This window comes from Carassius auratus, unplaced genomic scaffold (genome assembly GCF_003368295.1).
Source record: "Carassius auratus strain Wakin unplaced genomic scaffold, ASM336829v1 scaf_tig00009130, whole genome shotgun sequence".
Lineage (NCBI taxonomy): Eukaryota > Metazoa > Chordata > Actinopteri > Cypriniformes > Cyprinidae > Carassius > Carassius auratus.
Window position 1 is genome coordinate 278,880 of NW_020524006.1, and position 27,193 is coordinate 306,072.

Genomic DNA, 27,193 nt, shown 5'->3' on the forward strand with positions numbered 1-27,193 from the left:
AGTCGCACCTGAGTATAAGTCGCATCAGTCCAAAAATACGTCATGACAAGGAATAAAACATATATAAGTCGCACCAAACTATTAGTCGCATTTATTTAGACCCAAGAACCAAGAGAAAACATTACCGTCTACAGCCGCGAGAGGACGCTCTATGCTGCTCAGTGTAGACTACAGGAGCACGGAGCAACATCTCTGGCAGTATAGAGCGCCCTCTCGCAGCTGTAGACGGTAATTTTTTCTGTTAGTTCATTTCTCTTGGTTCATGTCAAATTAATTTTGATAAATAAGTCGCACCTGACTATAAGTCGCAGGACCAGCCAAACTATGAAAAAAAAGTTGGACTTATAGTCCGTAAAATACGGTAGTTACTTTTTTATTTCAAAATGTTTGTGTTAATTTTGAAGCATATAGTATTTCACATCTAACTGGTTGGTGAGACAAAAAAATAAATAGTTTATTAATCAAAAAGCAAGCCCTGAAAAGCAAGCTTCCTTGGTGTAAGCAGCGAGCTAGACAATCGTATCTTTTTGAATAGAGCCGGACAAATCTGGGCCATGTTTGAAAGACTGTAGCTCCATGAAGGCTTGGAGGCTGTATAAGAAATGGTCTTTTGTTGTCTTAATGAAAAAAGGCACCATGAAATAGCAAATTACTGTCTGATGGGAGAGAAAGGCCAAAAATGGAGCAGACAGTAAAGCTCATTCAGGAGCAATGCCTATGTCTCGGGCAGAGGAAAAACAGGCTGCTCTGAGAGCTAGATAATGATCGCTCCCAAATACATTGTTATTCAGTTTCTACTGCCAAGGTCAGATTTTCTTTTCTTGCATCTGTTCTTACTGATGAGTTAGGCAAGCATTTGCTAGACCATGTTTGAAACTATGTCTCTCCCCCTTTTCTTTTCATCACTTTATTATAAAACCTTGGTCCAGTCAATAGTCTGTGATATGTACAGTATCAAGGCTAGATAGTTGATGCTGTTGAGGCCATGTTTCTTACAGAATACATTTTTAAATTATGGTGGATGACATCACTCGTTATAATAAAGCAATGTCACAAGAGGAAGAATGTGTAATGGCTGTATGGCCATTGATTTTAACAAATAGACTGAAATGAGTTTGCTACTATTAGGATAAAAAAAAGTATCATATTATTTTCACATAAGTCATATAGATTGCCCCTTTTAGATTTATTATGAAACTATAATATTTATGTAATACCTGTATAATAATAAATAAAAGTCTATGAAGAATTTTTCTGTGAAGAATTGATGTTGGTGCATGGCACTGTTATCATCTCCTCTTCTTCTTGATGGTGCTGTTTGTCGGGGCTGTTGATCTGCTCCATAACACTTTAAATTAGCAATATCAAATGAGTAGGAGTATGATCTGGCTCAGCAAGGCTATGATTACCTGCGGCCTGAGGTCGCATCGTGATATAGAGCCATTGTACACAACTGCGAGTGTGATATTGATTGGAAGTGAAAATGAATTCATTCACCCCAATGGAAAGCGTATTTACACTTTCTGATTTGCTTCCTATCACCTATATCAGAAGTTCCTAAACTTTTTTTTTTTTTTTTTTTTTTTTACCAGCTAAATCCAGTTTTGTCAGAGCTGCACAATTTTATTGTCTTGCACAGTTTAATTCTCACACTTTAATAGTAGGCCTATTTACTGTATAGGCTGTGTGACTTTTACTCAGGTGCTAGTGATCATGACAATACTTAGCATAATATCATCAGACAGTGATACAGCTGTGTTTCACTGGCCGAGACTATAAAACAAACTTTGGTCCTTGGTGGCATTTGTTCTGATTTTATCCTGCGTTTTCGAAATAGGCTGTTCCCCTCTGAGTTTGCAAATATTGTCATGCCGTGAGTAGATAGCCAGTCATGGGGAAAAGTCATTTAACGGAGGTCCACCATATGAGAACTGTTCCTTGCTTGAATACGCATCAGTTGTCTTCCTTCCTCCTTCAGAGAAGTCTACTCTGCCCATTGATTTCTCATCCTGAAATTACCCATCCTTATCTTTTAAATTTGTTTGCTGTTCTCCTTTTAGCTAAAGGGCATCTTCTGCACCCCTATTCCTGAAAAGCGATGTGTTGTTGTTTTCGTTTCTATGTTGTAAGGATGGTTTAGGGGAGGAAGGAAGTTCAAAATGTCACTTATGCATTTGTTCTGGTAAACTGAGCAAAAATGTATTTATTTATTTTTCCTGAAGTAATTGCTGTACCTCATTCCATACTGAAATAGTTTGTGTTGCAGCTCTGAAAAAAATTAATAAATAAAAACCGAAGTAGAGAATAATTTTCTCAAATATAATAAGGCATCTGTCTTAAAGAATTGAACCTGCTTCTTTACAAAAACTTGTCTGAAATTGTTGGACTGAGGTCTGCTGGCACATAGGATAGATAGCAACGATCCTGGCTTAACTCTCTTTTTGCGTTTTACATTTAAGGACATTCTCAACAACCTGGAGAATGTAGAGTCATGTGACCTGGAGGAAGATGACCTCATGTTGGATTTGGACTTGTCTGAAGATGCATCCTTACACAGTGGTAAGTGATGGTGTAAACTCAGCAAAACCATCCGGTAACACTTTCTATGAAGCCCATATTTATAATACATTATAAGGGAATTCGTAAGGCATGATAATGAATGCATAATCAACAATCAATGAATCAACAAACAGAACTAACAAATATTGCTACTGCAGTGCAGTGTGACTGCATCATATAATAATTGCTGTTAATAATATTCATCATTTTAATTTTTCAAAAAAATCCTGTCATACATGCACAAACTGACAGTCACCACTTATAAGCTACTACTAAATATTGTAGAAACATACTTTTCTATAAAGTTGCTTTGTAATGAGTAGTATTGTAAAAAGCACTATACAAATAAACTTGAATTGAATAATGTACTTTTTTAAAAACCTATTATCTCATGATTAATCATAACAACAGTTTTAATCCATTATAATATTTACTTATTTGTTATAGCTGTCAGGGTTGGCAAGGGAGGAACTCAAGTGCAGACAGGGATCACAACACACAGGATTTATTTAATACAAAAAGGGGAAAACAACAGCTAGGGCGGAAACTAAACAACTTAACAGGACAGGATTGACATGACAAACAAACTCTTAACACTAACTACAACCAAACACTCACGGTAATACAAGGACTTCAGAGGTACAGCACAATCACAAATGTGGAACAATCACAATGAACCGACGCAAGACAGAGCACACTAGGAGATCTAAATAGGGGGAACAATTAAGACACGACAGGTGACACAGATAGGACAATCACGACAAGACTAGGATAACAAGGGGGGCGGGGCAAAGGAACGAGACAACACAAGCACATGGCCCAAAGACAAGGCCATGTGCTTGTACACAAAACACGGGTCTGCCATGATCCTGCCTCAAGACTAGGAAAAATCAAGGACACGAGGGCAGAATCATGACAGAACCCCTCCCTTAAGGAGCGGCTTCCAGACGCTCCTCAAGGGAACATCAAACACGGGACATGACAGACTGGGACACAGACACAATCCAACAAGACATGACAAATAATAACAACGGCAAACATGAATACACAATGGCAGGGTTAGGGTGACAAATAAAAAAAAACAAACAGGGAAGGGGAGGAGGCGGGACCACAAAGTTCATGGGGGACAGACCAGGGTGGGTGGGTGTGCCAGGAGTCTTAGGAGGACAGGACGAAGGCTGACGATGAGGGGTCCGGGCAGGTCTGGGTGGTGAGGGGTGGGGAGGGGTCTCGGGACAACTGACAGAGGACATGACAGGAGCAGACACAGGACGCGGGGCAACACTTACGGGACGCGGGGAGACAACATCTACTGGACGCGGGGAGACAACATCTACTGGGCTCGGGGAGACAACATCTTCTGGGCTCGGGGAGACAATATCTACTGGGCTCGGGGAGACAACATCTACTGGGCTCGGGAGGATAACAGGACACGGGGAGACAACGGCTGGACACTCAGGATTTCTGGGGACAGGGTCTGGGGACAAGACAGGGCTGGCGGGGACTTCTAGGATCTGGACAAGACGAGACAAATAATCAGACAAGGCTTTAGCAGCTATGATAACCGGCATCTCCTTACGAGATGAGACAGACTGTAGTAGAGTTTCTGCTGCAGAGTCGGCGGCGGCTCTCTCCTCCGCCCTAACGACTGCAGACTTCAAAACAGTTCTCTTATTTGCCGGTTTGGGTTCAAGGGTCATCGCTGCTGGCTCGGGCACGCTCACCACTGCTGGCTCGGGCACGCTCACCGCTGCAGGAGGAGACAGAGTCGCAGAACCGGGAGACCCCTTCTTCCTCCTCTTCCTCCTAGGCCGCGGTGCAGAGGTCACAGCTGGGACAGAGACGGGTTGGGGAAGTTCGGTCTCAGGCAGGGTTTCTGACGCCGACGATTCCGATGCTGACTCCCACGAAAACCGTCTCCCTCGCTTGTTGGGGAGACTGAAGGTAGTGGGAGGTGCCCCAGGATTCTGGGAGGGACTTGCCAGGTCCCCCAGGGTTGCCACGGCCAGGACACGACCCTCTGGAATCGTTAGCAGCTGGGTAGGTGGAGGGGACCTCTGTGGCTCCTCCTGGGAGAGGCTCTCCCACAGCCGGGCATAATTTTGGAGGATCCACTCCCCCTCGGGTGAGTATGGGAGGGTGACCCCCATTCTATCGGTGGGGGATGACGTCCAGCATTGCCTCCGGAACTCTGCCTGTCGCTGAAGCTCGGAGGCCCTCCTGCCTGCTGAGTTCCTTGGTGGTCGGTTCATTCTGTCAGGGTTGGCAAGGGAGGAACTCAAGTGCAGACAGGGATCACAACACACAGGATTTATTTAATACAAAAAGGGGAAAACCAAACCCACGAGGGGGAAAACAACAGCTAGGGCGGAAACTAAACAACTAAACAGGACAGGATTGACATGACAAACAAACTCTTAACACTAACTACAACCAAACACTCACAGTAATACAAGGACTTCAGAGGTACAGCACAATCACAAATGTGGAACAATCACAGTGGAACAATCACAATGAACCGACAGAGACAGAGCACACTAGGAGATCTAAATAGGGGGAACAATTAAGACACGACAGGTGACACAGATAGGACAATCACGACAAGACTAGGATAACAAGGGGGGCGGGGCAAAGGAACGAAACAACACAAGCACATGGCCCAAAGACAAGGCCATGTGCTTGTACACAAAACACGGGTCTGCCATGATCCTGCCTCAAGACTAGGAAAAATCAAGGACACGAGGGCAGACTCATGACAATAGCTTTAATTTTATATAATTATTGTTTATTTTTTATTTTTGTTGTTATTATGTAAAAGTTGTCTTTGTCTGCTTTAAGTAAAGTAACAAGTTAACAATGACAAGATTACATTATAACTATGGGAAATATAATCCATTGTGAGCAAAGTGGATGCATTGTGTTCATTGTGTATTTTAATATTTAATGCATTACTCAGTCTTTTTAATGACTTAATAATATCTTTATAATTTGTTATAAATACAGGCTTAATAGAAAGTGCTATTGTTAAACAAGACATAAACTGAACAAATTTCACAGGCATAGGATGTATAGAATGAGTTCCTGAACAAAGGGACGCAGTGATGAGCTTGTTTGGTCACCAGCTGCTTTAGGCAATACAGCACATCTCATGAGCTGAACCAGATTTGCTTGTTCTTGCTGTGAGATCTTACCCCACTCTACCACCAAAGCCACTTGCAGGTTCTTGATCAGATCATTATAACTGTGACCTTTATTGTCTAGAGCCTGTAAACCTTTTGTGTCCTAAGGACTGTTTCACAGCTGCATGAGGAATAATTGTTTATGGATCATTGAACAGTTAATGAAGAACATTGTTTAAACCATTTCAGACATCTCCTGTAAAGGGACATTTCTTCCCCACGGTATAAAAAAATCTGATTTTTATAATGTTAAATTAAGTGCACGGAATTAAAGGAAACTAATTCAATACTTCCACAGCAAGTTTTCAACAAATGTTTTACCGTACACTGCTCTATGCCATCACTGTGATATCTTTATATGAGGGAGAGACAGAGTTTGATGTCATTCTCAAGTGGAGCTTTAGATATTATGCTCAGTTGTGAGCTTTTACTAGAGCCTTTTTTTTCTGCAGTATCTGAATAATGAATACAGAGCTGGCAGAAATTCTGACCGTGTAGGAGTATAAATTCACTTGTGGATCTGTCCTTATCTTCTCCTTAAAGGGATAGTTTAGCCAGAAATGAAAAATTCGGTCATAATTTACTCACCCATAAGTTGTTCCAAACCTGTATGCATTTCTTAGAAGATATTTTGAAGAATATGGGTGACCAAACAGTTAATGGTTCCCATCGACTTCCAAAAAATAAAAAAAATGACCATAGAGTACAGTATTTCCTTACAGAATGTCTTATTTATACTGCTGTTTGTCATTATGAATGTTGCCTTAGACTTTTACTTGGTTAATAATAAAACAGTCAAATAAATGCCTTAGTCATGTATTACAGGAAGGACATAATATATATTTAGATACCTGAATATCATAGAGAGGGGCAGTTTGACATGGGCCAGTAAACAACCTCAAAAAACTCTCACAAACTAGTTCTTGATATACTTATCTGTTGTAGACACTGATGGGACGTCACCTTATGAATGCTCTGAAAAAGATGGCTGGCCAACTCCGAGGAGGAGACGACAGCAGTACTGGGGCAGGCACGATCAGTTCCACTGTGAAGACAGGTGACCTTTTCGTTCAAGCATTTTGACATTTGGTGAAATTATTGTACATTTTGTCAGTGATCATCGCAGTGTGTAAGAGCAATACATTGTCATATTTTTTTCTAGGTTAGTGCAACCCTTAGTCCCCTGGACTAATGTGTTTAGCATCAAATCTGGTCAACTTTACACCTTTTTTTATTGGTGCAAAGTTTAGTGTTTAGGGATTGGAAAAATGTGCCTTTACCTATAATTTTATACAACTCTGAAAACATACCTACATAAACAATTCAATGCAATGCAATGAACACTAGTTGTAGTAAAACACCACCAACTTTTTTTTTCCTTTTCACACCAACTATGTTTACGCTACAAAGACGTATTTATTTTGCATAGCTCCTATGTTATGACCACAAAACACTTTTACCATAATGTATGACTAATACATTTTGAAGTTCGCATCACATAGTCGGCTTATTCATCAGCAAGAATCAACATAATATCATTTAGCAGAACTTGTCACTAAAGGCACACTTTTCCAATGACCTGGGTTAGGCAAAACCAATGCGAATTGCGTAAAGTTAGCTGTTTCCATTTTTGAGTCCATTATGCAGCAGATACAGTAGCTGTAAACAGACTGTGAGTGGGCTGACGTAAAGCCATCTGAGGCTAAATCTAACCTAAAAAAGATAAGCAAATGTTTTTTTTTAAATTTTTTTTTTTTTTTTTTTAGAAAGAATACCCACATTCTGAAGGCAGTTTTAAACTGTGTTTATGATATTTTTCATTGTTTACTTTCTGTCTGACCTACAGAAGTGGAATTTTGCAGTCTTTTGATGGGCGTAAGGAACAGGGACTGGAGAGGTCAGGGTCAAACCATGTGACACTGGATGAGTTGACTCTGAAACACATGGCTCAAGACTGCTCTTCTGTCAAAGAACAGCTGCTTCAACTGAAGACTCTGTTTCAGGTCAGACACAAATTAATGCTTTGCATATGTAACCTGGAGCAACTGGAGACTTGGTTTGTTGCTCACACTGCACTTTATTGCAATTTATTTATTAAAATAATAAACAAAATTATAAATAAAGTGCAGTGATACTATTATATTTTAAAATAGAAATGAGTGATAAATAAAAATACACTTATTTTATGGTACACCTAAAAATGCAGTGTAAATTGTAATTTTCTTCTGTTTCTTTTTTCTTTAATTATTTTCATTAATTGTAATCATTTTCATACCTAAACTTTATTTTGGTGGGTTGCCAGCAAGTAAGTATATGTGCTGCCCAGTTTTAGTGTTGCCAAGTGAAGTGCATTAATGAATGAAATGTCACAGTTTTTCTTCTCGCTCTGAATCTAGCAGTGGATAGTCTAGATTTACGCTTTCAGTACGAATGAAAATTCAGTACAGTATTACAGCTTGCCAATCTAAAAAGATGTTTGTTCTTACACCGCTGTCAACCATGTCGGTGTGCAAATAAACTTATTTACCTAGTGCATTTTTTTTATTTTGGTCGTACATGCACGGCAGGTGAACAAATGAGGTCAGCAGTCAGAACCTGTGCAAGCGGTAGCACAGTGAAAACCAGAGAGAAACAATAACATCAGAAACTGAGCTAATCAAGGTGTTCACGGCTTCCTAGAAAGTCACAGACAGGTCTGTCTAAAGAGACATTGTTGCCAGAAAGACATGCTAGGAAAAATAACAAAAGAAAAGCAACTTTCAACTTTATTAACTGCATAAATTGGAAAATAAACAAGCCTAGAGATTCTTATGGTATTACTATGAAAGTGGAAATGACAACACTGTAAGAGAGCAGCTTTACAAGCATACACAATTTGGCTTGGTTTAGTTAAAATTGGTTGATAATATTACTTTGTCAAAAATAGCTTATACCAACCAGGTTTCAAACTTTTTTTTTGTTGTAAGTGGCAAAATGCCAAAACATGGTTTACACACAGTGTTAATCAAAACACAGCTGACATCGTGGAAGCCAGAGGCAGTACAATCTGATTTCAGTAGTGTTTACAGTGAAGTCTAGATAAACACAAGATGATAGTCATGTGCTTTAAAACAGAATTAATTACCAAAATTTCACTACCTAGTAATCACTGCATGAGAAGCAACCTTCATTTAATGGAAAAGTTAAGATAAAATAATTTAAACTTTCCCAAATTTAATTGCAATTAAATATTTTCCAGTGTGCTTTAATGTAATGTAACTTATTAGATCATCTACTTTTAATTTTCATTACATTAACATTTACATTTAGTCATTTAGCAGACACTTTTATCCAAAGCGACTTACAAATGAGGACAATGGAAGCAATCAAAATCAACAAAAGAGCAATGATATACAAGTGCTATAACAAGTCTCAGTTAGCTTAAACACAGTACACAGCACAGCAGGGCCTTTAAATAATATAATAAATAAAAAGAAAACAGATAGAATAGAAAAAGAATTGAGCAAGCAAGTTTTCAGCACATTTATTTGGCTGCTGTCATTAACTTGAGTCAAATCATGCTCTAAATGAATGCAAGTGTAATGCGACTCATATCTCACCCTCATAATTTTTCAGGAATGCACCAATAATATTTTCCTTGATGGTCTGGATGTATGCTGTAATGTATGTTGTGTTCAGAAATGCAATTTTCATGCAATATAATAAAGAAAGAAAAAAATAACAAAACATCATTCCCCCAGCACAATTAATTTTCTTTGCTGACAAAATATCAATATGTGTCTACAGCAACGATTTCTGCGGCAAGACAGAAAAACTAAAACTTTTTTTTTATTTTTTATTTTATTTTATTTTTCAATGGGTGATAATTGGTTTGATTCTAAACAAGATAATGGTCCGCTATTATTATAGAGAAAAATATTGGATTGCTGCTGCTTTATTTTTTTGAGCAATTAAAAATGTGACGACAGGAACAGTCAATATACCATGAAAAGCGCACCCTTTTGTATGCTCCAGTAAAAGCAGTATTAACAAGGGTTAACGCCAATGGTTGGCTTGTAGTCTAACCACTGTTTGCACATAAGTAACCAAGACCCTTGAATTTCAATTTGATACTGGGAAGCGCTTTCTATGAGCTGTATTCATAGACCTGCTTTTCTGAAAGCTTTGGTGTAATATGAACACTGTCCAACAACCTTCTAATCAATTATCGAGGTTAAGTTATAAGTCTAGTAACTAGCAACTGTTTGAATGTCAGCATTCTAAAACTGGGAAACGCCAATATGTAGTACTTGTTGGTGTATGTACAAATGCAGATGTAACATCTGACTGTTTATTCAGGGTATTGGTCCACAAACACTGTATTTTTAAGATGATGTCTCACAAAATATGTGAGATATGTATTTTTTTTTTTCTATTCTGATGCACTCAACTTTGATTTTTTTTTTTTTACTATTTATATATAGATCCAGATTTTTTCCCACAAGTAAGTTCCTTAGTTTTTGTTTGACTGTTGGATAAAAATATACCAGTCCAGAGTATAAAAAATACCTTGATAATATATTAACATTATCAAAAAGCAAATTTCTTGGGTTTCTTTTTTCAAATAACTTTTATCTCAAGAGATGCATAACATACATAGTAATAATGGCTGTTTGTGTCTCTTTTATTAGTAGGTAGATAAAAATGTATGCATACATATATTTTTTGGCCCTATGACTTCACGTTGACTTGAAATGAGAGGATAGTAGATAGAAAAAAGGAAATAATTGGTGAGAAAATCTTTGGGTAATGGGGCTGACAAATGATGCAAGCATTACAGTGCTAATTGCTAGGGCATGGATCTGCATGCTATCCAAAGGACATTTACACTCATTGGTGCAGTTGGTGATTTGATGCAAAAGTTACCATTGGGTTCAAAGTTTTGAGACTTTCAAGGACTTGCAACTAAATAGTGAAGTCAAGAGCTAAATATTCTACCAAAGGGAGTGCAGAATGACTAGTAGCAGCTAGCAGAAAAATGACACTGTGTCTCCAGTGATAAAACTGATGTCAGAGTAAAAATGCGTATAATGGAGCTATAGCCTACTCTTGTTAACATCTGGCTAGTTTTCTATTCTGTGTCACAGTGTCTAGTTCAGGGGTGCAGAGATGCAGGTGAGAGTGCACCTAACTTGAACTTTTGTACGCAGCTGAATGCAGAACTTTGTATTAGTTTGTATTTCTGGTCTTCAATTATTCACATACAAACAAACGGCAGTCAGTGGGGCAAAAAAAGTGTAACCATCTCTACACCCTGAGGAACTCTTACAATATAACATATGGCTCAACTGCAGAACTGCAAGATTGATTTTGGTATGTGGTTTGTTTTAGATGGAGACAGATGGTTCAGCTGAAGATAATAAAGAGCCTCATACACCACAATCCAATGACCAGTCTTCATTTGATCAGAAGGTAAGATCTTGTTACGGTCTTATTTAAAGTTCTTGTTCTTTCTTATATCTCTTATATCTTATATACTTTTTCAAGTGGGGTTTGCAAAAGGGTAACCAACCATACTTTTGAAGCCATATTTCATATTTACATTTTTGAGCACAATAATAATTTTCCAGGTTCATCTAGCTCTGTAATATCATCTTTTCATCCATAGAAATGCAAAGCAGTACTTCTTATTCAATTTATAAGAGAAAATATGAAAAGGTCCCACTTTATATTAAGTGGCATTAACTTTATGTACTTACATCAAAAAAGTAAGTACAATGTACTTATTGTGTTCACATTGTATTACAAAACAGTTTTGCTGCTATTGAGGTGAGAAACGAGTAAGGACAGGAACAGATTTGGTGGTATGGGTAGGTATAAAGCTGGGTCAACAGTGTCATAAATGTAATTACAGAAATTAATTACAGATGTAATTACATGGTGGTGTTTTTAAAATACAAGTACAATGTAAAAACATGTACACAGAAAGTGCATGGTACCAAATGATGAATTAAAATGTAAATAGTAGTTAAGGCCACTTAACATAAAGTGGGATCCAATATAATTATGTGGTATGAATCTTTTTTAGATCTGGTTTTTTGAGATCTTGCTCAGTTTTTTGAAAGACATGACAAGACATGACCCACTTTATATTATTTTTAACTATACTGTACTAACATTGGCATTAATCATTTGATACAAAGTACTTATTACATGCATACGTTTAAATGTTTTATATTGTACTTACATTTTTATAATGTATGCATGTAATTACACTTTTGAACCATTTTTTTTTTACCCTGTAATCTACTCTTAATCCTGACTATACAACTAAAGCTGTCCTTAACCTTTCCTGTATCCCATGTCGATAGCAGCAAGAGTGATTTGCAATACAACATAATAAGCTGTGCACAATAAAACTGTATACAAAGTAGAATATTTATATAAAAGTATTCATTTTGGAAAGGAATGTATTTTATCTGGTCACTGTTTCTTTTTTTCACAATGTCTAATCCAATTTTTAACTCTCAATATTACATAATGAAAGTTATTATTTAATAAAGTTGTTTTAGATGGAGATTAGCACATTAACTTTTCTGCATGTTTAGCACTGAATTTTTTTTTTATTATGAAAGCGTTGTTTTCAGTTTTTTTTTTTTGCTTTATTTAAATGAACAAAAATGTGTATAAGTTAATGATAACTGTTGAAACATTGACTGTAACAGTTAGGTCATGCTTATGAGACTTGGGACATCTGATTGGGCAAAGTCATTCAAGCCAACAGCTCTGACAGAAGCAAGAGCTTAATTTACAGTAAATGAGCTGACATATGTATGTTTTGCGTTATTAACATTATGCTGTAAACCTGATTTGAGGTTAATTTACCAACAGCAGAGCCAACTCACCTCAAAACAAAAACAAATAATAACATTAAATTATCATGTTAGGCTAATAACTGATCACATATGACTAAGCAAAAAGCTTCTGATTGAGCAAAAAGATACAGGTTTATCTCGTCTTCTGTTATTTTCTAGGTGGCACTGCTCCTGAAAGAGGTTCAAGAACTGAGAAATGAGCTCAGAAGCAAAGACAGGATGATTGCTGAACTTTCCCAACAGCTCGTACGTATTATAGTCTAAATATTTGCTTAATTGAACTGACTTCACAAATCAACCAAAATGCACAAAGACACCAGTCTAAAGTCACTGTAGAAAAAACAAGTTCCTGAAAAAACAAACAGATGTGAATGCGTTTCATTTATATGCTGTTAATTATACTGTTAATTGTAACACGTGTGTAGACTTCTATTTACACGTTTTTGCAGTACCCAATATACAATGGAAACTATTCATCATTTGCAAATGTTTATCATGTTTACTAATCATTAGTACCTTTATGAGCATTCATCTCAATGGCAAAATGTGTTCCTGAAAGACCTGAATTTACCCTATTCACTCATCTTTACTAATCATTTATTAATAAATGTTTCATGTTTTTGCAGTAGCCAAAAGTTTAAACTATTCCTGATTTTTAAATTTTTATAAAAGATGACTAATTATCTATCTTTATGGGTTTGCACTTTTAGCTAATTTAACAAGCTTTCTGTAACAAATACGTAACAGATTGTCATTTTGGTGCAAAAGAAAAAAAGTTTATAATACTCTATATAACTCTGTATAATACTCTTCAGTATATCACTGAACAGGATATACCTTGAACCATAAATAAACAGGGACAATAATTTGTTTTTTGTTTTTTTCATTTGGAACTGAAAGTTTAATGACTTTTGTAAGCATTTTAACTAGGGCTGCCCCTAGTAGACTCACCTTTAGTCGATGAGAAGAGGTTTGGTTGACCAAAATTTTATTAGTATTAAAAATAGTATTTATAGTATAGTCATTTTGGTCATACAGAGAAAAGTAATACATCTTTCGAATCCATAAAGCCTCTTCTGTTATTTGTGTGCACTCTCTATAACAACAAAACATTGTGCTTTTGTAAAATAATGACAGGATGCGCTTTGTGCCATCTCGGTGTAAAATTGCCTTACAGACATGAAATTTCAAATTAAACAATTCATATCTGAAAAAATAAAAACAAAACAAATATTCTTTGTTACAATGTAATCCGTATAAAACGTACATGCAGTTGCATCCACTACTGTGGAGATGATGAGTCAGTGTCCCCGACTTCATATCTGAAGCCGAAAATAGAAAACTCTAGTTTATCAGTAGATTATTAAAATGCTAATGCAGTTTAATCTTACTGTTTTCCCCTGACACATTCATCATCATTGCTTCTGCTGGTGTGCTGTGGCAAGCTTTATGTGTGCGCTAATTAGGCAATGTAGGCAATTAAAGGCTCATTATCATGATTTAATGGCTTATTAATTAACAGGTGATTAGTCGACTAATGCTTAAAATGAACGACTATAGGCGACCAGACAAATCCTTAGTCGAGGGCAGCCCTAATTTTTATTACATGAAATAATGATTTGTTTGAACATTATCTAATGTTTAATAAATTTATTAGCAAACATTAACACACATTATATCACACTTTTTGAATAAATATTAATAAATGATCCAGTAAATATTATATAAAGTTTGTTAATGATTTATTAATTAAAGTTATTATAAAGTGTTACCCTATATATAGCATTAATTTAACATTTTATTTTTATTTCTATTCATAGTCTTCTCCAAAAGAGGATATGCATTTCTGCTGCTTGCAGGAGTCTGAGGCTAACAAGGAGTCACTGGAGCACCAAGACAAGGATACTCAAACCTTGTGGAAGGCACATAATGTGAGTATATACTGTATGCAGAGATAGAAAACATGTTCAGGGGCAGTTTCATCATTAAAGTGTTGGGTACATAATACATTGTGATGTTTGTATCATGTAACCAGCTTCATATATATGGATTTTCTGATGTAGTGAATTTGCTGTTTAACTCACCTGATATAGCATTAAACCTATGATGCAGAGTACTTGGGTACGAGTCCTGTAAAAACAAGTCACGAAATAGCTCAAAGACTTGTATAAGCAAACTAAACTAAAGTTGACATGGTTACTTAAGCAAATGTGTGTTTTATTTTGTTAACACTATCGATTAGAATTAAGTTAGGGCTTGTTTATATGGTACTTTATTTTAAAAGATCTGACTCCTATGTTACACTGCATCACATAGGGACAGTTGCATTGTGTTTGCTAACTGAAAACTCTTTAGTGTATATTCAAAGATTCACAATTTGTTGAGTATATTAATCGCAGTATTTTCCTAATGTCATATTTCATCCAAAAAAGAGAATTTTGAGATCTTTTATTCACCTTTATGTCATTATAAATCTGAAAGCCTCTCTTTCTTCTGTGAAACATGAAAGAAGATATTTTGGGTGAACTATCCTTGTAAAGCTGTGGTGTGTGATTTGTGCATCATTGCAACAAATTGCTAAAAATATAATTGTTTCTAACGCTACTTAAAATCACTTCTTTTTGTAAGTTATATTAGCAACTGAAAAGTGACCATTCGAGGGTTGGTGTGTTCACCAGCATGGTTCTCTTGGTTAGTCGACCATACTGAAAAATCCACACATGGAACAGTTTTTATTTGTTCTGTACCAAAATGTGTTCAAATAGAAGTGCCACTGGTAATGCCATTGGATTCTGAAGAAAGTCTGTCAGTAGTTTTGGTAACTGAACTGTGTGAAGGATGTGACACATTTCTTGCTGGATCTGGAGGAAATCCATCTAGTTAAATGGATCTCAGTTGGTGTGTTGTGGATCCGTACTGACAAGGTCATGGACAACAGGGAAAACCAATGCATTTTTTTGTAAGAAAAGACCCCCTCAGAGGGCCCAGATAAAAGACAAAGGAAGATATTGACGTCTGACAAACTAAATGGCTCAGTGAGTGCGGTGATGAGTTTAAATAAATTTCCTTTGTGTTTATAATAGTTGGTACTTTTCACGAAGAGGATACAAGATAATGCCTAAAACTTTTTTCTTAATAAATTGTCAGTGAAAAGATGTGCTTAACCTTCAGAAAATGTTGATTGTCAACCTCTGGTTGTCATTCTAAACTCTATGTGTTGTTTTATTTTTCATTCATTATAGGAGACTGTACATTTTTTAAATTAGAATTGCTATGCTGTAAATGTTTTCATTGTCTGTTGAGAGTAGCATTGCCACAATACCAGCATTTCAGTAGTTGGTGTCAAGCAAACCAAGTGTCACAGAGTCAGTCACATTCTCTGTACCAGACATCTCAGCACCACCTACTAGTGATGGGAAGTTCGGATCATTTTACCGACTCAGACCTTTGAGTCTCGTTCAGCAAAATGAACAAATCTTTAATCAATTGATTAGTTCACCTTTCGAGTCTTTGGGTTTGAGTCATTCCTTCATCACGTGGCAGCCCCATACACTAAACCTATGCTGTCTCAGCCGGAAAGACAATTGATTAATTCACCTTTCTAGTCTTCAGGTTTTAGTCGTTCCTTCATTACGTGACAGCCCCATAAACTAAACCTATGCTGTCTGAGCCGGAAAGAGACTTTATAATAATAGGTGAGACCTGAACACCACAAGTTATATCGGTTTAAACTAAACTCATGTAAGCTTTGCCAGTTTAAAGTAAATCATTAAATACAGCAGGCTGAGACAAGCAGGAAATGGTCAGTAGCAACATCATCACCTTGATAATTTCACACATCATGGACTTGTCCATGGAGGATGGACAAGTGCCAATGCTTAGAGACAGAGACATAGTCGATCTCGTTGCACACCTCTTGGGCACCAGGGGCTATTCACTTAACTTTATAAATCCTCTTGTGAGGATAGTATGTGTCCCTGGCCTCGAGGCAAGCAGGAAATGGTCAGTAGCATCTGCACCCTTTGTGGTTGGTTTTTGAGATAAATACCTGATTTCCAGTTTTAAACATCGCAAACATCTAAAAATTGCTTAAAAACAAATGTAGTTATGGTTAGTGGCTTTACCTGTCATAATTTGAAAGTAGACCTTACTTGGATGCTAAAATTATAAAGTCTGGCCCTGTGGGACTAGTATTCCCCTAATTGGACAGAACAGATTTTTCATAAATGTACTGTAACAAACTTATTGAGTAATTGTGGCCCCAACTTTTTAAAAGATTTTGAACTGAGAGATAATTGACCATTTAACTGTGTGTATCGTTTGTGTGTGTGTGTGTGTGTGTGTGTGTCTGTGGTGCTGTGGGATCAGCCTTTCTCTTTCTCTTCCTCTGTACAGGGCATTTTGGTTGGCCCTATCCTCTCCTCTTGGCAACACTCAAAGCAGAAGAGTGTGCGGCCATGCGCGCCACGTCACCACAGACAGAGTGAGTCTTTACCCTTGTGAACCAGTCTGTGTGTGCATTAGCCCCAGTGCTTGCTGCTCGCTGTCTGCCTCCTCCTTGTGCCCCCTTGAGTCATGCACATAAATCCACCAACCAATCATATTCTAGTGAAGAGTTAGTCCATCATTTCCACTCCTTTTAGTTTCCCTGTCCTTATGTCCCCTGTCTTTCTGCTTGGTTTAGAATCTGACCTCTAGTTTTTTTCTGTATACAGTATTTCTTATGATGAATCTCTGTAAAGCCAGACAGTCATCATACTCGCATTAAATAAATATTTTTCCTGTAGTTTTTGTCCCTCCACTGAACTTCCTAGAACATATGAGCTGTTTGATTTCAATAGGGCACATCTTCCAGTTTTGTCATCTTTATTCATGGAAAATATGCAGTTGTGAGTCAGATCCTGAGGGTGTAGGGAATGAATTGTTATCTCAAAAATGTAAACTCATCATTTACTCTCCCCTATGTCATTCCACCATTTTCCTTCAATCATACAATAGTTTTTTTTTTTTTTTTTAAGGAACAGTGTTCATAAGTGTTTATGTTGAAATATTGCCATCTGCTGCTCTCAAATCTTTTTGACAAGAGCATCCATTAGTCACAAGATGTTTAATCAGTAGACATGAAAACCTGTAACTTGTAACTTGATGAAACTCACCCTTAGGCATCAAGTTTGAATGTACGCAAATTAAATTGTGATTTGAGAGCTATAGCAGATTTTCAGTAAATTTAGTGTTAAAAAAAACTAAAACTTCTATCTCTGTTTCTTATCAAACACATTGTATGCATGCCTTCAGAAGATTACACTCATATAGACTAATTTAAAGATACTTTTATTGTGCTTTTTGTCTTTTGACAGCCCCAGTACTCATTTAACTTGAACATTCTGCTAAACATCTACATTTGTGCCTAACGTTAAATCATTATTTTTTGGAATAACATGAGGATGAGTAAAGGATCAGCTGTAAAGTAACCCACCATACAGTAGCTGCCATCATGGAGACTAATCATCTAATAAACATGATTTGACTTAAAAGTCCTTACCCACAAACCTTTTTGGTGAATGTGCATGTGACCTGTGGTCCAGTCAGGATGACAGCTGTCAGAAGGCAGCTGTGGGAGACTGGTATTAGGAAAGAGAGCTGCTAGTACATCACAGGACAGCTCTGTGGGATCTAATGTGGGATTACCAGAGCGGTGACAGCCTTTCGACTTTAAGACACATATTCAGTCTCTGTCTTTGGCAGTGTGCTTAGATTAAACTGTCCAGATAGAACCTAAATTCTGCCTGTTTTTAGTTATGCTAATGAGCATGGACCTGAATGCATATATTATTATTTTATTTATTTATGTTTATTTTTGCTTTGATTCATGTCATGTGATGGGCAAATGTCATAGATCACTGTAATGGCTTTATGTGCTGGTCAGTTTTTCGGTTTCAATGTTTTTTTTTTTTTTTTTTTTTTTTTTTTTAATAGTAAAACAAAACAAAAAAAAGCTTTTGTGTTTTTTGACTTGTGTGGTGAGGTAGCTTCCTGTTCTGCCCCTGTGATCTGTTTAAATCTTTCATTGACTGATTTTTCCTTATTGTTTCTCTCCCCCTGCCTCTCCCAAACTGCCCAAACTCTGGCAAAAGGAGTGGAGCATCTAGTACATTACTTCAGAGACACTGCGTGGTATAGTACTGCCTGTCTTTAACATCCTCTAAAGTCCTTCCTCTTTTCTTTCTGTTTGCATGGTCTCTTATTCTGTACAGCGAGGACTGTCCATCTGCATCATACAGGTTCACCCTACTTTTATCTTTTCTTTCACTGTTTCTTTAAACCTCTCTGTATTTTATTCTATTTTATGCTCTCGTTGTTTTCAAGTCATCTCAGTTTTTTTCATTTTCTTTTAACTGTTTGACTAACCCATAAAACTTTGTGAAATCTGTGTATTGGAAGTTTACATTTACATGCAACCAAATAATCCATTTGTAATCGGATTGAGCTTGATTGAAATTTGGATCAGGTTCAAGGGGGTGGTTTATTCCTCTTCTAATACGATTGAGAGTCCATGTAAACACTCGTTTAGATTGAACCACAAAACTGAAAGGACTGTGCATGTGCAATGATGCAGAAATAACATAATGACATATGACGAGTGGCTCTTCCTTTTGAATAAAGTGTTGTATAAATGTGTGTCCTGTCATTATAAAACTCTCCTTTCACTTGGCAACTGTGAAGTGGAGCAGGACAACCATGTTTTGGATACTCATCCACAGGCAACCCATTTTGAGCCAAATCCATAAAAGTATAAATATTAATTCTGCTGTTAAAATCAAATAACGAAACCATGTAGGAGAGTGGTTATTATGTGCAAACAGTGAGAAACTCTATATTTGTGCAGTGTGCGCATGCAAAAAAAATAAATCTATTCCGATTTGAAGCTATGATATATAAACACACACATCAACCCGATCACTTTATTTAGCGTTCATGTAAACACTACATTCAGATTCATCAATCGTGATGAATTTAGTCTGACTGAGCCAAAAATTGTGCATGTAAATGTAGCCAGTGTAACTTTAAGAGCTGGAGTCAAGACCAGTACCAGACCCCTAAGATCCAGACAAATATTAGAGTCCCCAGCCTGGTCACATTGTTTATATGTAAGTTTTAATATGTGACATTTACAAGTATAAAGACCCTTTGTAAATTTGGAGATATATTTGCAGCTATAGAAATGTAAAAAAAATTATATATATAGATATATTATACATTCTTAAAAATAGCCCCAAACCTAAACATAACCATTTTCATAGACACATTAAAATATATAAAATGTAATGGGCAGAAACATGTACAATGAAATTTTTGTTTCAATATACCATTATTACTATTCTTTTATTTATTTATTTTTTGAGAGAGTATATAAAGAAAATATATCATATACTTTCACCCACACCAGTCAAAATAAATCATATAACATCAGTAATAGTTAAACAATTACAAACATTTTATTCATTTTGAGGTTTTAATGTGAAGTCATGTTAAACGTGATGCAATCCTTTGAAACAAGTTTCACCGGAAGTCACACCGAACAGAATGAAATAAAGTCAACTGTGTTAAACAAATGTGATTGAAAACATAATTTTAATGATCACAAATAGAATAGTACAAACCAATTAATTCCGTAATTTCAGTATTCATAAATAAGGACGTCTAAACATGTACATCATTCATATGTAGATGATTTACTCTATAGACACTATTACTATGCCTATGGTATGTTTGATTGTCTATGCAATCATAAGTAAATCTAACTGTGGTTTACCAGACCCCCAAGACTGAGACCAATACCAGATTCCCTAAAGTCTGGGGTATGCTTTGTGTTTCCATCTGCTGTCTCATGCACAGTCAAGCATTATAATCCGAGTATACTTCACTGAACATGAACTTGTGCAGACATGTCCCCTGCAGAGGACAGTACTGAGTTGATTTATACCAGGGATGGGCAACTCTGCCACTGTACATTGTTCTGCAGAGGTTAGCTTCCCCCTTATTCAAACACACCTGAAACATCTAACCATAATCTTCAGGATTATTTGAAAAGTACAGGCAAGTGTGTTTGATAAAGAATGGAGCTAAACTCGGCAGGACAGTGGCCCTTCAGGACCAGAGTTGCCCATCCCTGATTTATATTCTTTCAGACTTGTTTCAAACTTGAACTAATCAAGATACCTTCTGAACTCCTCGCATGTCCTTTTTTGTTGTTTTCTAACTTCGTCTCCTGTTGATTTATTGACATTTTCATCTTCTTTTTATAGTGGTTTTAAAAGCAACGGCCCAACTTTTTGCTATAGTGAAATTCAAAGCAAGCACACTGTTTGCGAGATGAAGTGCCTACTGAATTACTGAAGAAAATTTTGGCCTTAACTCTTGAGGCCTAGATCCAGACCAAGATCTGTATGCTCAAGAACCAGACTGTCCATTTTAAATGGAGAAATGAGGAAAATGCTAAATTAATTCCAACATTAATTTCAAACATTGCACATAGACTGTCAGACCAAGATATCAAGTAATGAGACAAAGACCCAATCCAAGGCTGTATTTATGTGGTCATTTGTCAGATAGCCTGTCAATCAAACTCCCAGTGAAGGGTGAATTAGGAATGCAAGGTATACTGCTACTGAAAAATGCAACAGGAAAACATTTTTAATGTAAAAAATAAAAAAAATAAAAAATAAGATGCAGACATTGTGGAAAATGTTGTAAGTTCACTTAGTGTGACAATCAGTGAGCAAGCTGTGATGAGAAATGGTAGACACAACAAAAGATGTGGATTTCCGTAGCTTTGCCCTCAACTCAATAAGAAGAGCAATGCTGTAGCAAAATCAGCGCTGAAGCAAAATATGAAATTACTTGGCATTCAGAGAAAACAAAATGTAAACCTGCATCAGTCATCAGACTTCAGTCATTGACAAGTTTGCAAAATTACATTTTCAGAAAAATGATTAATGTTGTTGTATAACTTTCACTCACTAGTTGTTCACTATTTGAGTATTGCTGATCTGTTGACACTACTGGTACACAAATCAAACAAAATACTGCGCTTGGATTTCTAAATTAAAGTGTTAATTATGTTAGAGTGCTTATAAAATAAGCAACATGCATCTCCATGATTTTATGTAGGACAATAATTCTCTGTCATCTTACCTGTCAGCTGTTCCAATCAGAGCAACAACAAAAGTTGGAACATAGACTTTCCAAAAAAATAAATAAAAATAATAATAATTTAAATAGGAAAAGTTTAAATTCATCCTTATTAAATATATGTCATATTTTACTTTCAAATACATATGTTTAAATTGCACTTTAAAGGGGGCATGTTTTTTTTGCCTAATAAAAACTTAATTACTCCTATTAAAAAAGCCCTTCTGTCTTCATGTATTACTTAGTTCTCCATTTTTCAGGTAGTGGTCATATTGTAATAAATACTGTATACCTGATTATACAACATCTTCCCTCACATGCCTCATTCTTTTTGTTAAGTAGGGAACATAGAGTACATGGGCCTTTAGGCATAATTATGTGATGTGCTTTTATGTTCTGCAGTTTGTTCTTCACACCTCATTGCAATGTAAAAGCCTCTTTTAGACCAAACGGTCACAGAAATCTAACGCTTCTCATGACTCCCTGCCTTTAAAAAAAGAGTCATTATTGTAATTCAGATAATTATTTGAAATGCTTGATGTAGCTGGAGGTGGTAGTAGCTTATTATTAAAATGCATATTTGGAGTCAATGTAGGTGCGAGTACATAGCACTTTGAATAGTGCTTACTTTTATCTCTGCTCTACTTTTTTTTACTTCTTTGTCTTTTGTCTGTGTGCCTTATCCCTCCCTCCACATCATCCTTCTGCTCCAGAACTCTGTCACCTTTTCTCAGTTGCCTTATTTTAATTCTTGGCGAGCTGTCATAAATTATGTATGAACAGCTGAGTGCCCCACACAGCTCTGCTTAGACTCTCTCTGAAGTTTTGACAGGGTTGTAGGTGGTCTCAGGTTAGCCCGACTGAGACTTCACCTCTCTAGACAAAACCCTCACTGTCTTGTCTCGTCCATTCTGAACCACAGGCGCTGGATAAAACTTCAAAGGATTATATTTTCCAAGTCTGGGGCTTGGAATTGGCACAAAACAAAGAGTCAGTCAATAAAACAAGCACACAACACTGCATTGTATTGAGGGTGATATCCATTAGAGGGTGCTGTGGACCAGGAAATGAAGTTGCAGTTAGCATACAGACACTTGTGAAGTAGGGGAGATAATGGATATTTACTGTGAACATTTTTTTAAGACCAGTAATGCACATTCTGTCATTATTTACTCACCCTTATGTTGTTCGTATATGATACCCAGAGGGGAAGATCGTCTGTGAATCATACATGGGATGCATTAAACTGATCAAAAGTGATCAGTAAAAAAAAATAAAAATAACACATATTGCATATTGCAACATATTGAATGCTATAATTTACCTCGGACAATGATTTTGAGTCATCTTTCAGATCAGCGGTCATAGAATAAACAAATAAATTAAATATTGAACTGTATTCCAAAATAAAAGCCAAAAAAAAAAAAAAAAACCTCTTACATTCTAGCATGAAACTAGTGTGATCCAACCTTGTGTAAATACAAGTATTCAAAACTCACATCATACTTTAAAGAAAGTGTGCAATCCTGGAAACTTTTGCTAGGTATTTGTGTGAGGATAACATAAAGGGACACGGGTGACTATTCCTAAAGCTCTGTTTACATGGAATAAATGCCACCCACTGGAAATCATCCACCAGTGCCAATGAAACGCCAGAGCAGACATCAAAGACTTGCTGTACTAATAATATTACTGTATTCCAGCATCTCGGTGTCCTGCATACCGCAAATCCTTGCATCACAGAATAATTCACTTTGAGATATATAGTTTGGCTTCTCTAGCAATCCCATGCGGATTTCTTGTGATCTTGAATTTAAAATATTAAAAGCAGGCAGAAATTTGTCTATGTACCATCCTTAGAAAATGTCTGTCCTATATTGGATGTTTTGCTTTGTGACAGTGCTAGCTTCTCTATTCTAGAAGCTTTTTGTTGCCAGTCATAGGTTGTTAGCCTGAATTGCATTCTTGTTTGTCAGTCTGAGAGTGTACTTGAGTGCATGTAATGCTTTGGCGATGACCTCACCACCTCACGTGTTAGTCTGCATCATTGCTAATTAGTGTGGAGAGGCTGAGCTCCACTTCAGCAAGAACTGTAAGGATCAGAGCCCTCTCAGACAGCTTGTCATGTGTGGATGCTTCACTCAGTCTCACTCAAGTCAAGTTAACATCCAGAGCAGGTTCGTCTGAAGTTGTGTGGCTGCTGCCGGGGATAGCGTCTCTTAGAGCACGACCGATATATCGGTTTTAATGATTAATCAACACTTGTAGTTGCTTTTTTGTACTCTTATTATCAGTATCAGTGTTGATAGTTTTTCTTTATAATCCTCTATATCCCTCTTTATATCCTATGTGCATCGGCACTGGTGGGGTCTACATCTGGGGGTAAAATAAAACTAATTGCAGAGTCTGCAATTAATTGTGATGCATGCCTTGTTTTGTACACAAAACATCAGCAGGGAAAAGCCAAGGTACAGTATATAGATATTGTGGTAAAGATTTTGGCTATATTGCCCACTTCTAAGAGTTTAATCAAAGAGCTGCTATAAATCTCTTCATAATGCTTAAATCCCCCAGTGAGCAAGCATGTGGTGACTGTGGCAAGGAACCAAAAACAATATATTGCGACGAGTCAGCTGCCTCCTCCATGGTTATCATCGGCACCCCGTCCTAAATCGCCACCCTTCACCAGGCTCCCGACAGGAGTGGGTGTGTGAGAGGAGGGGCGCTGGATGAGCCAGGGCTGGCGGCGTGTGATGGGGCACACCTGATGTGAATGGAGCCTCATCACCGCCGCTGTTATATATATTATATTTGTTTCCATGATAAACCAGCCTTATTGCATAAGTAATGTTTTCCAGCTTGCAGTCGTTTATTGTGCATGCTACCTTATATTTACCAGTTGCTATTTTACTTTAATAAAATTGGGATATGTCATGCATGGGATTGCTATCATAGGGTTTAACCAAAGTCTAAATATATATATCAGCAACATTATTTTGCAGTAAGTTATTAAACACAACACCATTCAACATTAATATTTAGTAGCAGTTTAGTAGCAAATCTATGCATGGTTCCACGATAAACCAGAGATATTACAGTTGTTTTCTAGATTATAGAATCTATCTAAAAAATAGGTTGACCTCTAGTGTCTTGTATACTCTTGTTTTTTTTTAAACCACTGAATTATATATATATATATATATATATATATATATATATATATATATATATATATATATATATTTTTTTTATTTTTTTTTATCAAACAGATCAATTCCATTAATTGAAAAATCACCCTAATATGATCATTTTAAAATTAGAGCAAACAGATGTTCAATAATTATGAATTAATTATTTTTTTTCTTCAATAGCTTCAAATACCTCAGACTCCCAGATTCTTGCCAAACAAGCTGTCAAGTCCAACCTCTTCAGAGGCCCCTTGTGACGGTTTGGTTGCCGAGCCTGGTCACCACCCACTGACGCCCCAGTCCTGCTCCCCAGACCTACAATGTCCTATCACTGTTAAGTCTACCCCAAACTGTGCTGTTCCAACAGTAACAATATCTGCTGATAGCTCTGCTGCCTCCTCTTCCAGAACTTTTCAAAGCACTGATCCTGCTGAGCTCGGCCTCATGAGCAGCCAGCTTAAAATCAATGAGCCAGCAAGTCCACCAGTTTCTGACAGCTTTTACTGTAAGCTAGGGAAAGATATACACAAATTTCCTTTGAGAAGAAGCAGATTTTCAACCCTACAGCCACAAACTTATGTTAAGAGAGCTTCAACACCCATCAAGCCCCAGGGAGTACAGTGGGTCAGAATGTTCACCGGAGCCCTGGGTAGGTTTGGAGGCCAAGGTCTATCCAGAACAAGACATCAACCTTTATCACCTCCTGGACTACCTTGCATCAACCCACCCCGAGAAACTACATTGCACAGCAATAGTGCACCAATATTTAACCAACAAAATCAAGGGTGCAGACAGACTTTATTGCTCAGAAAGATACAGAACAGTTTGCCCAGAGCCAGTGGCACCCTCCAGCCCAAACATTCCCACCTTCCTAAGTCAAAGACAGTTTCTTCTCTCCCAAACCCTGCTGCTCAACAAGGTCAAACAACAACCCCAACCTGCTCTGCCTTCTCGTATGCTTCCACAATTCTAGATTAGTTAAACAGGGCTTCAGGGCATCCCACCAGGGTGTAGAAAAGCTGCTCCTTAAGGCCCTGCTTATAAGGCACCAGTCAAGTACTTGCCAGCTATGCTTACCATGTACAAAACAAAACATGACATTTGCACTTGTTGTAAGAGACACTATTGTCTACCTTGTACCTATGCATCTTGCATAAGATATTACTCCTTTGATAGTTAGCAAGGCACAACTTCTCCAGGATAATGACTCAAACCAAGCAGAGTATTGTTATTGTTCCCACATCATTTTTTTTTTGTATTGCTCTCATTGATTCTGTTGAGAGAGACTTGCATTTTCCTGTCTTAACTACTACCATGTTATGTGCGCAGTGTGGGCCATAATAAAGGGTTCCCACTTAGATTTTCAGAGGAGCCATCTCTTCCAACTGCTTCTCTACCCATCTCTCTTTATACCTTTGTTCTTTGCCACATGCATGACAGTTCTATCCTGCTGGAATTGGCTTCCCACCACCTTACCTAATGAGAGCAAGTTCTGGAAGCCAAGTCAGTATTAACACCAGAAAGAGTTGTTAGGCAGTGAACATAATGTAAAAAAAAAAAAAAAAACCTGGCTGTGGTCTGTGAGAAACACTGGCCTATACAGTGATGGAGTTTGAAGTTATTGACATGGTTACTTTACAATCAGAGTGATTCCGCAAAGTAGGACGTTTTTTGGTTGTTGGTTCTGGACAACATTCTTCAGATTTAAGGTTTAGGAACAGAGACCTATGAGGGATAGGGACATCGTTAGGACTATCATTGTTTGATATATGCACTACTATTCAAACGTTTGGGATCAGAATTTTTTTTTATGTTTTTTTTTTTTATTAGTTTGTTATGCTCAACAAGGCTGCATGTATTTGATCAAAAATACAGAAATTATATTGTGAAATATTATTATGTAAAATAAATTGTTTCTATTTTATTATACATTAAAATCTATTTTATTCCTAGATGCAAAGCTGAATTTTCAGCATCTATACTCCAGTCTTCAGTGTCACATGATCCATCAGAAATTATTCTAATATGCAGATTTTTTTATCAGTGCTGGAAACAGGGTTCTTTGATGAATAAAAAGTTAAAAAGAAGAGCATTTATTTTAAAAATAAATCTTCTCTAACAATATATAGTACCGTTCAAAAGTTTAGGGTCAGTAAATTTTTATTCTTTCTTTATTTCTTTTTTATTATTCTTTTTTTTGTTGAAAGAAATTAAAACTTTT

General features: G+C 36.9%; 1 pseudogene; it reads left to right on the forward strand.

The window, feature by feature from the left end:
• LOC113072470 (serine-rich coiled-coil domain-containing protein 2-like) overlaps window positions 1-26,849 on the forward strand; it is a 48,269-nt pseudogene extending 21,420 nt beyond the window's left edge.
• Window positions 26,850-27,193: the final 344 nt, after the last annotated feature.